The 11,180-nt window shown below is 37.7% G+C and overlaps 1 pseudogene; it reads left to right on the top strand.

The window, feature by feature from the left end:
• The first annotated feature begins 7,190 nt into the window (after positions 1-7,190).
• On the top strand, positions 7,191-7,977 carry LOC105991345 (annotated as a pseudogene).
• The last annotated feature ends 3,203 nt before the right edge of the window (positions 7,978-11,180 follow it).

Raw genomic sequence — 11,180 nt, 5'->3', positions numbered from 1 at the left:
CTTAAATGTATTTTTTTAAAAAATTATAGGGGGGCTGGGAAGGTGGCTCAGTGGTAGAGCGCTTGCCTTGCATGCATGAGGCCCTGAGTTGATTCCCTAGCACCACATAAGCAAAAAGAAAAAAAGCCAGAAGTGGTCCTGTGGCTCAAGTGGTAGAGCGCTAGCCTTGAGCTGAAGAGCTGAGGGACAGAGCCCAGGCCCAGAGTTCAGTCCCCACGCCCGGACCCAAAAAAAAAAAAATTATAGGGACCCTGAATGCTACCATAGAAAAAAATATTTATGAACCATCGTCTTCATTTGATCTATTACTCCCACATCAATCCAAAGGACTTTATCAGTGACTAGAATAACTAGACAAAGGCTTATCATGGAGCTTTGGTACATCACAGAGCCTGTGTTCTGATTCGGAATTTAGAGACAGTAGTATTCAATCTTGAAGTCACATTGATGTATTCCATTCCATTTATTTTTTCAACATAAACTCATTTTTAAAATAAAGTATATAATATCTGTGTCTTATTTCTTAATAGAAGAATTATTTTCACATAACAGGGATTCAACTTATCTATAAAAATGTCTTAAATTAACAAATAAATTATACAATAATAGAATTATAGTCAATGGTTAGAAAACTGGGCCTTCTATCTGCCAGCCATTCACTTTATCAAAACACTACACTGCATCTCACTTGTTGACTTTGTGAGTACATGAAAAATTTCAGTTATCTCAAAGAAAACTTCTCAAGGACTGTCAGGAAAAAAAATTGAATGGCTGTTATTTAGGTTATGATAGTTGTAATCACTGGTGATACCCACTTCTTTACCACTTCTCTGAAAACATTGACTCAGCTTAGTTCATAGGTAAAATAAATTCACAGCTTAAGTGAGCCTTCTTAAAATATAGTTTACCACTCCATTTCCAGACATGGTCTCTGGTTTTACACTTCAAGTATCTCTTCCCTGGCATATTTCTTCATGATAAGGTGATGGTAGAAATATCCCAAGAGGTCCTGAGTGACAATTGTCATCCAGATGTATTTAGATTGGCCCATGAAGAAAAATGGAACTTTAGATATAGGGAGGGCATATGTATTACAGGGGCATTGAGGTAGGTGAATATTTGATTGAAAAATATCTTGCATCAAATTTTGGTTTCAAAAATCTGTCATTCCATATTAGTGTGGAAAAGCCAGATTAACCAATGCACGGTTTTGGACAAGTGGGCATAGCCATCTGGAAAAACCAAGTTGGATCTCTACTGCAAAATATACTACTCGATGTGTATTCCAGATGGAGATATGTGCATATCCCTCCATTATGAATTTCTACTGACATTAGGAAAAATAATATCATGCTATAAATGTTGACAACTACATCAATGTATATGAAGATACAAAAAAGCCAGGTGTTGGTGGCTCATGCCTGTAATTGTAGCTACTCAGGAGGGTGAGAACTGAGGATCACAATTAAAAGCCATCCTGGGCAGGAAAGTCAATGAGACTTTTATCTCCAATTAGCCACCAGAAAACTGGAAGTGGTGCTGTGGCTCAAGTGGTAGAACATTTGCCTTGAGCTGAAGAACTCAGGGACAACGCCCAGGCCTAGAGATCAAGCCCCATAATCAACTAAAAAAAAGAAAGAAAGAAAAAGAAAGAAAGAAAGAAGGAAGGAAGGAAGGAAGGAAGGAAAGAAAGAAGGAAAGAAAGAAAGGAAGAAGGAAAGGCCTCCAACGATCCATTTATTATCAGATATTTCAAGTGAAAAGCCACAATGAGAGATCAACTTTTAGAACAGCATGTGTATGTGAGAACGAGAGTAGAGAGAGAATTTAAGAGAACATGGAACAGTTCAAACTCTGGTACAGTGACCATAAGAATGCAACATGGTATAGCCATTATGGAAAATAATACTGAAATTCCTCAAAACATTAAACAGAGAATGACCAGAAATACCACTCTGACTATTAGTACTAGGGGATTGAAACCAGGATGCATCAAGAACCAATGCTCATTACTTCACTTCAAATAGCCAGCATGGGAACAACACACATTGTCTACTGAGAGATGAATGCATAAAAAGAATATGAGATATATATCTCAGATACAATGTATAACATTCCCTGGTATATTAACATATTGTAATCTTACCTCCTTAAGGAAGATAAGAATAAGAGAACAGAGATTTGAGGTCTGCCCAAGAAGAAAAGTTTAAGACACTCCTGCTCAGTCCCTAACTGGGAGGCACTTGTCAGCACAATCCACATGGGATGCTGAAATTGGGTTGATTGTGATGCTGGACAGTAAAGTCCGTAAGATTCTGTCTCCATGAGGGGAGACCAGACACACTGGCAAACATGCCTATGATTCCAGCAGCTATGGACAGATCAAGCTCAGATGCTTGCCTGCATTGGAAGCAAGACTCTATCCAAAACAAACAAAAACTCGTGAAAACTGGGTGCTGATGACTCACACGTGTAATCCTTGCTTTTATGGATGCCATGATCTCAGGATCAGGGTTCAAAGCTAGTCGAGGCAGAAAAGTCTGTAGGACTCTGACCTCCAATTAACCCTGCCAAGTGACAGTGGCTCAAGTGACAGTGCTAACCTGGAGCCAAAAAAAAGCTAAGAAACAATGCCAGGTTTTGAATTGAAGCCTCAGGATGGGCACAAAAGAGGGGCGAAAGAAAGAAAGAAAGAGAGAGAGAGAGAAAGAAAGAAAGAAGAGAAAGAGAAAGAAAGAAAGAAAGAGAGAGAGAGAAAGAAAGAAGGAAGGAAGGAGGGAAGGAAGGAAGGAGGGAGGGAGGAAGGAGTTAAAGGTGTAAAAAAAGAAAAGAAAGAAAGAAACTCTCGGTTGTGGCACTTAGTGTAAAGATATTTACAAATGGAGAAATCCAACATATAAGTAAGATTCACCAAGAACACTGAACTTCTATGTTCTCAATCTGAAGTCTATTTTCTATTATGCTTTGTATATCATTGAGAAGGCTCCAGACCTCCTGAAATTTCTTAGGGTGAAAGAATTTCATAAGGAAACATTATTCTGGGAAGAGAGAATAGAAATTCCATGAGATTCTTCCAAATAAGGATGGCCACATGGTCAAGGAGAAGACTAAGAATCCAGGGGCAAAGTTTGTAGCTATACTTCACCACAGCACTAATACCGATTTGCTCAAATGTGAGACCTAAACTATACTACGAGCTGGAGAACGTGGTAAGTTCCTGACTCCAGGAAGCTAGCCTCACAAGGGAGATTGTCCTGATTGAGAACATGCACAAAATAGGCAGGGCCTTGCAAACATGAAAGCATGTAACTTAATGTCAAAATAAACAAGTCTGGTGTGATAGGACTCTTTTTTTGAATGACTGAAGATTGAGTTCCAAATAGTTAAAACAATCATAGAACATGGGGCTTGGTTGCAGTTCTCAGATACAGGCAGTGGGGGTGTGGAAATGTAGTCTTTGCTAATGATGAATAAAGAAGATTGAGAGAGCTAAGATCTGTGGTTAACCAGAGAACTACAGAGAAGACTTTCATTGCCAATGTTAGTATCTTCCCTTTTATGGAAATCTTAGTGTTTGAACTCACAACTTTGTGTTTGCTAAGCAGATGCTCTACCAATTTAGCCACATTTACAGCTCCCGATAGTCTTCAGAAACTGAACAGTGATGAGGGAATTACAATGTGTCTGTAGGTACAGTTACATCAAATTTTGGACATGTTGTCTTCACGGTGCCCACATGATATTTGAATAGCAATTTCTAGTCAACAGATACAATCTGAAGATCAATGAAAAGATCTAAAATAGAAATTAAGGCTTGCCTTCCATGTTATAACTAGGTGGTTCTGGGGCTTAATAAATCATATAATCCATTTTGTATTTCATAATGGAAAAAAAGAAATTAAGGCTTGACACAGAGAAAGCAACTAAAAACTTGAGAACATATAGCTGTCCTGAAAGAAGTGTGTGTGTGTGTGTGTGTGTGTGTGTGTGTGTGTGTGTGTGCATGCATGCCATGCCTGAGGCTTGAACTCAGGGCTTGGGTACTGTCTCTGAGCTTTTCTGCTCAAGGGTAGCACTCTACCACTTGAACCACAACTCTATGTCTGGCTTTTCTGGTAGTTAATTGGAGATAAAGGTCTCATGGACTTTTTTCACAGGCTGTCTTTAAATCATGATCCTCAGATCTCAGCATCTGCATATCTAGGATTACAGGCCTGAGCCACTGGTGTCTGGCTAGGGCTAGAAGAACGTTTAGCATGAGGAGTCCCAGTTGTAATAATATCAAGCACATGTGAAATTCCAAGTTCACTTAGTTATCAAGCATCCTTGTAATTGTAATACTGGATTAGACATCAAATGTTGTAGTAGAAATAACATGTTTCTATAATGCAAAAATTAAAAAAGAGAGTTGGTTTAGTATAATGAGAAAATCACGTTGCTTCAAACATGTTTTATTTTTCCTCCCAGTACACTGAAATTTAGTTACAAGTAAGAAAAGTTGAAAGCCAAGTGTATTAGCACTGCCAAGTGTGCAAGTTGTCTGTGTCATAATCTCTCTGCTACCATGATGACTCTGTACCTCATACCGTTCTTGGCTCGGTTGTACCAGATAGTATCTTAGAGTGATTTAATTCATTGTTCTGTTGTGCATTTTGCACAGCCTCAACCTTCTACAAAGTATCTACCAAATAACTTTCATTTCTTGAAAAGCCAGCTTCATAATAACCACATACTTTGTGTTTGTTGTTTTTAGAAGTCTATGTGTCTTAGGTGTGCATCTGGTTTTAGTTGTGTAGTGATTGTTTTGTTCTAACACAGAAACCATTATTTTTAGAACATGACTTGGCAAAGTGTGAGATATCTTTGATTTTTTTGTTTTAGGCTTTTTTTGTTTTGGGGAAAAACCTATTGCATAGAGCAGACATGTTTCTATATGGAAAAATGTAGTCTTCCATCAAGAAAATAACTCTAGGTATAAATGAAAAGGCCAGCTGGGTATATTAAGAGCCAAGGAAAATGCACCCTCTACTTGTTTGCATATGGTGGGAGGAAAGACTATTTCAGTCTTAGTGATTGGAAAACTAGAAAGATTATGGGGTCACTGATATATGAATAATATAAAGCCCCTAATAAGATCCCAGTCAATATCCTGGCAGATGAACTGGGAAAAAACAAGAGTGTGTGCTCAGAAGAGAAGTATGTAAAAATCACTGTGGGGTGTGTGTGTGTGTGTGTGAGAGAGAGAGAGAGAGAGAGAGAGAGTACTGGGGCTTGAACACAGTGCCTACACATTGTCCCTTAGGTTTTTTGTTCAGACTAGAGGCTTTCCACAGTTTCACTTCCAGCTTTTTTTTGTGTGTGTGATTAATTGGAGGTGAGAATTTCATGGACTTTCCTGACTCGGCTGGTTGCTTCAAACCTCAATCTTCAAATCTCAGCCTGCTGAGAAGCTAGGATTACAGGCATGAGCCCCCAGCACCTGGCCAGCCTGAGATGTTTAGATTCTCACTGAACAACACTGTCAGCATCTTCAGGACCTCTGTAAACTGCAGAGAGTTAGTCATAGAACTTGGCACCTTCTAGAATTGCATGATCCAACTTCCCAGTAAACCTCCTGTCACCTAGCTACATATATATCCTACTGGTTCTGTCTGGAAAACACTGCCTAATCCAATGAAATTACACAGTGAACAATTATTATTATGAGAAGGTGAGCAAAATCAAAAGTCAGCTTGTACAGATCTGTTGACTTCTATAGGAAACTTCTCTACAGAGATGCTTATATATATATTTATACAGAGTCTTGCCAGGAGACAAGTGCTATTGAAACCCATAGCACTTTTTGCTAATTTAAGCAAGTATGTGAACATACTCATTTCACCATCTTATGTGAAAAGCTATCAACCCAAATACAATGAATCCTTGTAAAATAAATACATCTTGCATCTCCTAATGGTATTTTGGTCACTGGGCATGTTGATGCTGCATGAACTTGAAAGGTTGAGACAAGGATATTGAGTTTGTGGCTGGTGTGGGCTACACAGCAAGAACCTGTGTCAGAAGAAAACTGAGAGAGGATGACAAAGGGGGGAGGGGAGAAGGAGGAAGAACAAAAACTGTGATATCACTTGCAGCTCAGAAAATAGGTGCTTCCTTGTAGAAAAAGGCAAGTTTTATTCTTTAGTTATGAAAAATGAAATCTCAGCTGAGTATATTGTATTTTTAGGTTTAATGTTCTGTCAAAGCTATTCTAGAGTGTTTTTTTATTCTTCTGATCTAATAAAATAATTTTTGGATAGAATGGAATTCTTGATCTGTTTTTGGCATCGAGTATAAGATTTCTTGAAGGAATTGCTTGCAAAATCCATCTGTAATCCTCTTTCTTTCTCCCCTCAGGCCCTGAACAGCAGTTCCCTGAGATAAGTATCTGTATTAGTGGTGTTCTCTATGGCTTTATATTATACACTTAGCATCCTAAAACAATATCCACTCACAGTTCTATGGGCCTGGAGCCCAGCATACCATGGTTGGACCCTCTGCTTGGGTATACTATGAGGGAAAATTCGTAAAGATCTTTTCAAAAATTGGGCTGGGAAGGTGGCTCAGTGGTAGAGCGCTTACCTTGCATGCCTGAGGCCCTGGGTTCGATTCCTCAGCACCACATAAGCAAAAAGAAAAAAGCCGGAAGTGGCGCTGTGGCTCAAGTGGTAGAGTGCTAGCCTTGAGCTGAAGAACTGAGGGACAGCGCCCAGGCCCAGAATTCAGGCCCCACGACCGGACCAAAAAAAAAAAAATTATGCCTACCAGGGTACATCCTGTATCTCCTTATACCTAAGGAAGAAGTTGGAAAGGTCCAATGAGCCAGGTGCCAGTGGCTCATGCCTGTAATCCTAGCTATTCAGGAGGCTGAGATCTGAGGATTGCGGTTCAAAGCCAGCTCGGGCTGGAAAGACCCTGAGACTTTGTCTCCAATAAACCACTCAGGAAACCGGAAGTGGTGCAATGGCTCAAGCGTAGAGCACTAGCTTGAGCTAAAGAGCTGAGGGACAGCATTTAGGCCCAGATTTGCAAACACCTGCGTGGTTATAAGACTTAAACACACAGCAAGGGAAGTTAGAATGGATGAGAATGGTTCCTGATAAAGCTCAGAAATGATGTCATCACAGAACGTTCCGCTCGCGGCAGTATGAGGTTTTTCCTTTAAGGCTAAGAAAAATCACCAAGGATATGTCTGTGGTTGAACAGGATCTAGATCCAGATAGTACTACAGGTACAGAATTTGTTAAAGATTCTGAAGAAGAACTTATTAAAGAATGTAAAGAACTCTGGAAGGATATGGAAAATTGTCAAAATAAATGGTGGCTTATTGAAACTGAGACACTCGTTAATTCAAATGCACAGCTATCATTACTGATGATGCAAGTGAAATGCTTGACTGCTGAATTCAAGCAATGGCAGAATGAAACACCTGAAGTAATTCCTCTGACTGATGGTGTTCTAACTACATTAGGGAAGAAAGAGTTTCAAAAATTGAAACATGATCTTGAAATTATACTACCCACTATTCAGTCAAAGAATAAAAAGTTAAAGGAAGACTTTGCAAGAGAGCAGCAGTGGTTGGATGAACAGCAACAAATAATGGACACACTTACTACAATCCAAAGTGAACTAGAAAGTCAGATTGAGGCGCCTTCTAAATCAAGACTTGAAATGACTAATGAGATGAAAGCTAAAATACTCACTATAAAAGAATTTAAGGAGAAACTCTTGATTGCTCTGGGTGAATTTCTTGAATACTATTTTCCTCTGCCTGGTGGAAAAACTAAAAGGAAAATGCTGCTGCTGCTGCGCAATGGAATTGCCTTGAGACATCCTGAAGATCCAAACCAAATAAGATTAGAAGCCTTTCATCAGCAAAAGGATGGTCTCTTTTCATACTGTAAGGAATTTTGTTATCCAAGGATAAAGGAAACATAGTACTGTTTGAATAAGTCAATAATAGTTAGTAGTTCATATTCTTCTTGCTGTTTTATAAACAAGCTCTTACTGTGTAGCCCAGGCTAGTGTCCTTCAGCATCCATCTCTCCAATACTGGTTGTGGTGTGTGCTACCACCGAGCAAGGTGGTTGATCTATTTTAAAACTTAAATAACTCAAACTGCCAACTATTCATTTATAAAGTGATTTTTTTTTTACTCATTCAGTACTTTCATGTTTTCAACTGCAAGTGAAAAATACTCTAGATTGTTTATCAAGTGTGTACTTAATGTTCTTTGAGAAATTGTAAATTTGTGAAGTTGCTAATATTTTTCCAGAATTGTTGTATTGGAGACTATTGTCTCATTCCTACAGGCTGAGATCTGAGGATTCCAGATTGAAGTCAGCATGGGTAGATGAAATTATTGAAATCTTTTATCTCCAATTAATTAGCAAAAAGTCAGAACTAAAGGCATGGCTCAAGTAGTGGGGCACCAACTTAATTGAAAAAGCTTGAGGCCCTGAGTCAAGCTCCAAAATATTATTGCCCCCCCCAAATAATGAAAGGTCATTTAATTTGGAGATTTTTTTTCTTATGGTGCTAGGGAGCAAACCTAGGACCTTGTTAAAGGTAGGCAAGCACTCAACCAACCATATCAGGAGATAGTCTTAAAATTGAAATATCCATCCAATTAGAAAGATAATTTAAAAATATTGAGCAAATGTTTCATATATATTGTTTCTTTTCTATGTTTGTTAAAAATTAGAATATGGAAAACTAGTGGATAAGCAATCTTTTATTCTGTATTAAATACCACTTACAGTATATGTTAATACCCCTCTTGTTTCTGCTAATTATTACCAAGAAAATTGTGATCAAAACATTTTGCAAGTTTCTATAAATAAATTTGTTTCTAAAAAAAATGATGTCATCATCTTAAACAGACAAAATCTTAATTCACTATGCTCTTGTCATTCTCTACCTCTCCAAGCTTAAGGTGGTTCAGAGGGAAGACAAGTCTTACTGACACAGGGTATGTTCCTGGCATATAAGGCTTCACTTATAAATATTGATTTTCCCCTACCTCCTATCATCTCTCTTTCTAGGAAATCCTAGTTTTTTGGGGGGGAAAAGTACTTTGGGTTTTCAGGTTATACAATATGCAGCCATTTGTCCTTCAGAACAACTAGCCTAGTCAGCAGGGAATTTGAGTTTTTCATGCTTTCTTGATCAACAGTTCTGTCTTGTCTCTCAGCAATATCCCTCTTCCCCAATACCCTACCATTATCACTACAATATAGTACATTGAAATAATTTCAGTGTAGAGGAAATCAGTTAGCAGAAATAATACCACTATTTTTGTGACAACTGTCATCAATGAAATTGTTGTTAATTCCCACATTTTACCTACTAGCAGTAAATCATTTCACCAGTAATTTTAGTATTAGATATTATTGACATGGTAAAGGTCAGAGGAAATCAAGACTAAGCATTTAAGGTAACATCTATATCAGTAGAAATAATGCAACCGTCAGGATTTAACAAAATGTTTACCTATCAAGTGCAAGGCCTTGAGTTTAAATCCTGCTATTAATACAGAGAGAGGGAGAGAGACAGACAGACAGACAGACAGAAAGACAGACAGAGAAAAAGAGACAGAGAGACAAAGAGGCTGATTTAGTAATATGAAAGGATAAACTGTGATTAATAGATAAAACCCACAATGTTTATGCCAAATTATCTTCCCTTTACTTCATTTCTCAAGAGGGATAATGGTTGGAAAATATTTGCAAATAATTTTTCTTGGGAATATAATAATGACAGAATTATCTTTAAATTTTAAAATTGGAAGAATGTAAGCAAAGCTAGATATTTATAAAGCACAAAAATCTTCGAAAACATACTTTTATAATATCTAGATTGGGGCAAGCAGAAATTTATTGTATGAGTAGTCTTAAAATGTTTACTAAAATTATGTTGAAAGCTTTTTCTTAAAATATGCTTATGAAAATCATTTGATTTTTAACATGTTCCTCACAATTTTTTTTATCATTTCAAGTTTATTGATTTATTTATTTTAGCAGCTTGGCTTGCTTGTTTGGATGGTACTCTAACTCAAACTAAGCCTCCAGCTTGACTTTTTGCTAGTTACTTGGAGAGAATGGTCCATGGACTTTTCTTCCCTGATTAGCTTTGAACCACAATCACCTGGTCTGGCTTCTTGTGTAGCTAGGATTACAGGAATGACCCATAGGTGCCCAGATCAAATTTAATAATCAAGTTTCTTGAATATTAAAATATTCTATTGCATTTATAGTCTGATTTGTTTAATTGAATCCCTTTGTGCAATTACTTTTTTAAAAAGAAGTTCTGATGTAATTAGGACCTACTTCCTAATATCTAGACTCAATAAAGGAGTGATTGGCCTTTAGTGCAATATTTGATTTTGAAATATAGAAAGCTTTTAATGTCTCAAATGAAATACTCTAAAAGTACTATTTATGTCCAAAGATATTATTCATTGTAGGCTTAGGGCATATGAGAAATGTATGTGCACAATTATTTGATTTTTATTAAATTCCAAGGCTAATTGTTTTTAAAAAAGAATATTTCATGACTTATAAGTGCTCAGTAGTTTACTCCTAATGAGTATGTGACTCCTGAATGAATATCTGGTTACATTTGTTTGTCACTGAAAGTGGCCCAGAGAGTTTCTCTCTCAGAGCTTCTTCACCCTGGCTGAGCATGCCCCTTTTCTACTGTTTACTGGAACCATTGTAACAAGAGTGACAAAATCTCAGTTATCACTCTAAAGCCTCACCAGCACTGATGACAAACTAATCTTACCCAAACTGCGTTCTTAAAGGCTCTGTGAAATTTAGAGGAAGGACTGAGGGTGTTAAGCCAAAGCTTTTGTTCACACTATTTAAGAAAATCTTTGAGGCTGGGAATGTGGCTTAGCGGTAGAGTGCTTGCCTAGCATGCATGAAACCCTGGGTTCAATTCTTCAGTACCACATAAGCAGAAAAAGGCAGAAATGGCACTGTGGCTCAAGTGGTAGAGTGCTAGCCTTGAGCAAAAGAAGCTCAGGGACCATTCCCAGGCCCTCTGAGAAAGAAAGAAAGAAAGAAAGAAAGAAAGAAAGAAAGAAAGAAAGAAAGAAAGAAAGAAAGAAAGAAAGAAAGAAAGAAAGAAAGAAAGAA

Source organism: Dipodomys ordii, unplaced genomic scaffold, assembly GCF_000151885.1.
Source record: "Dipodomys ordii isolate 6190 unplaced genomic scaffold, Dord_2.0 Scaffold4, whole genome shotgun sequence".
NCBI lineage: Eukaryota > Metazoa > Chordata > Mammalia > Rodentia > Heteromyidae > Dipodomys > Dipodomys ordii.
The sequence above is the reverse complement of the archived record's forward strand: the minus strand, read 5'-3'. Positions and strand labels throughout refer to the sequence as shown.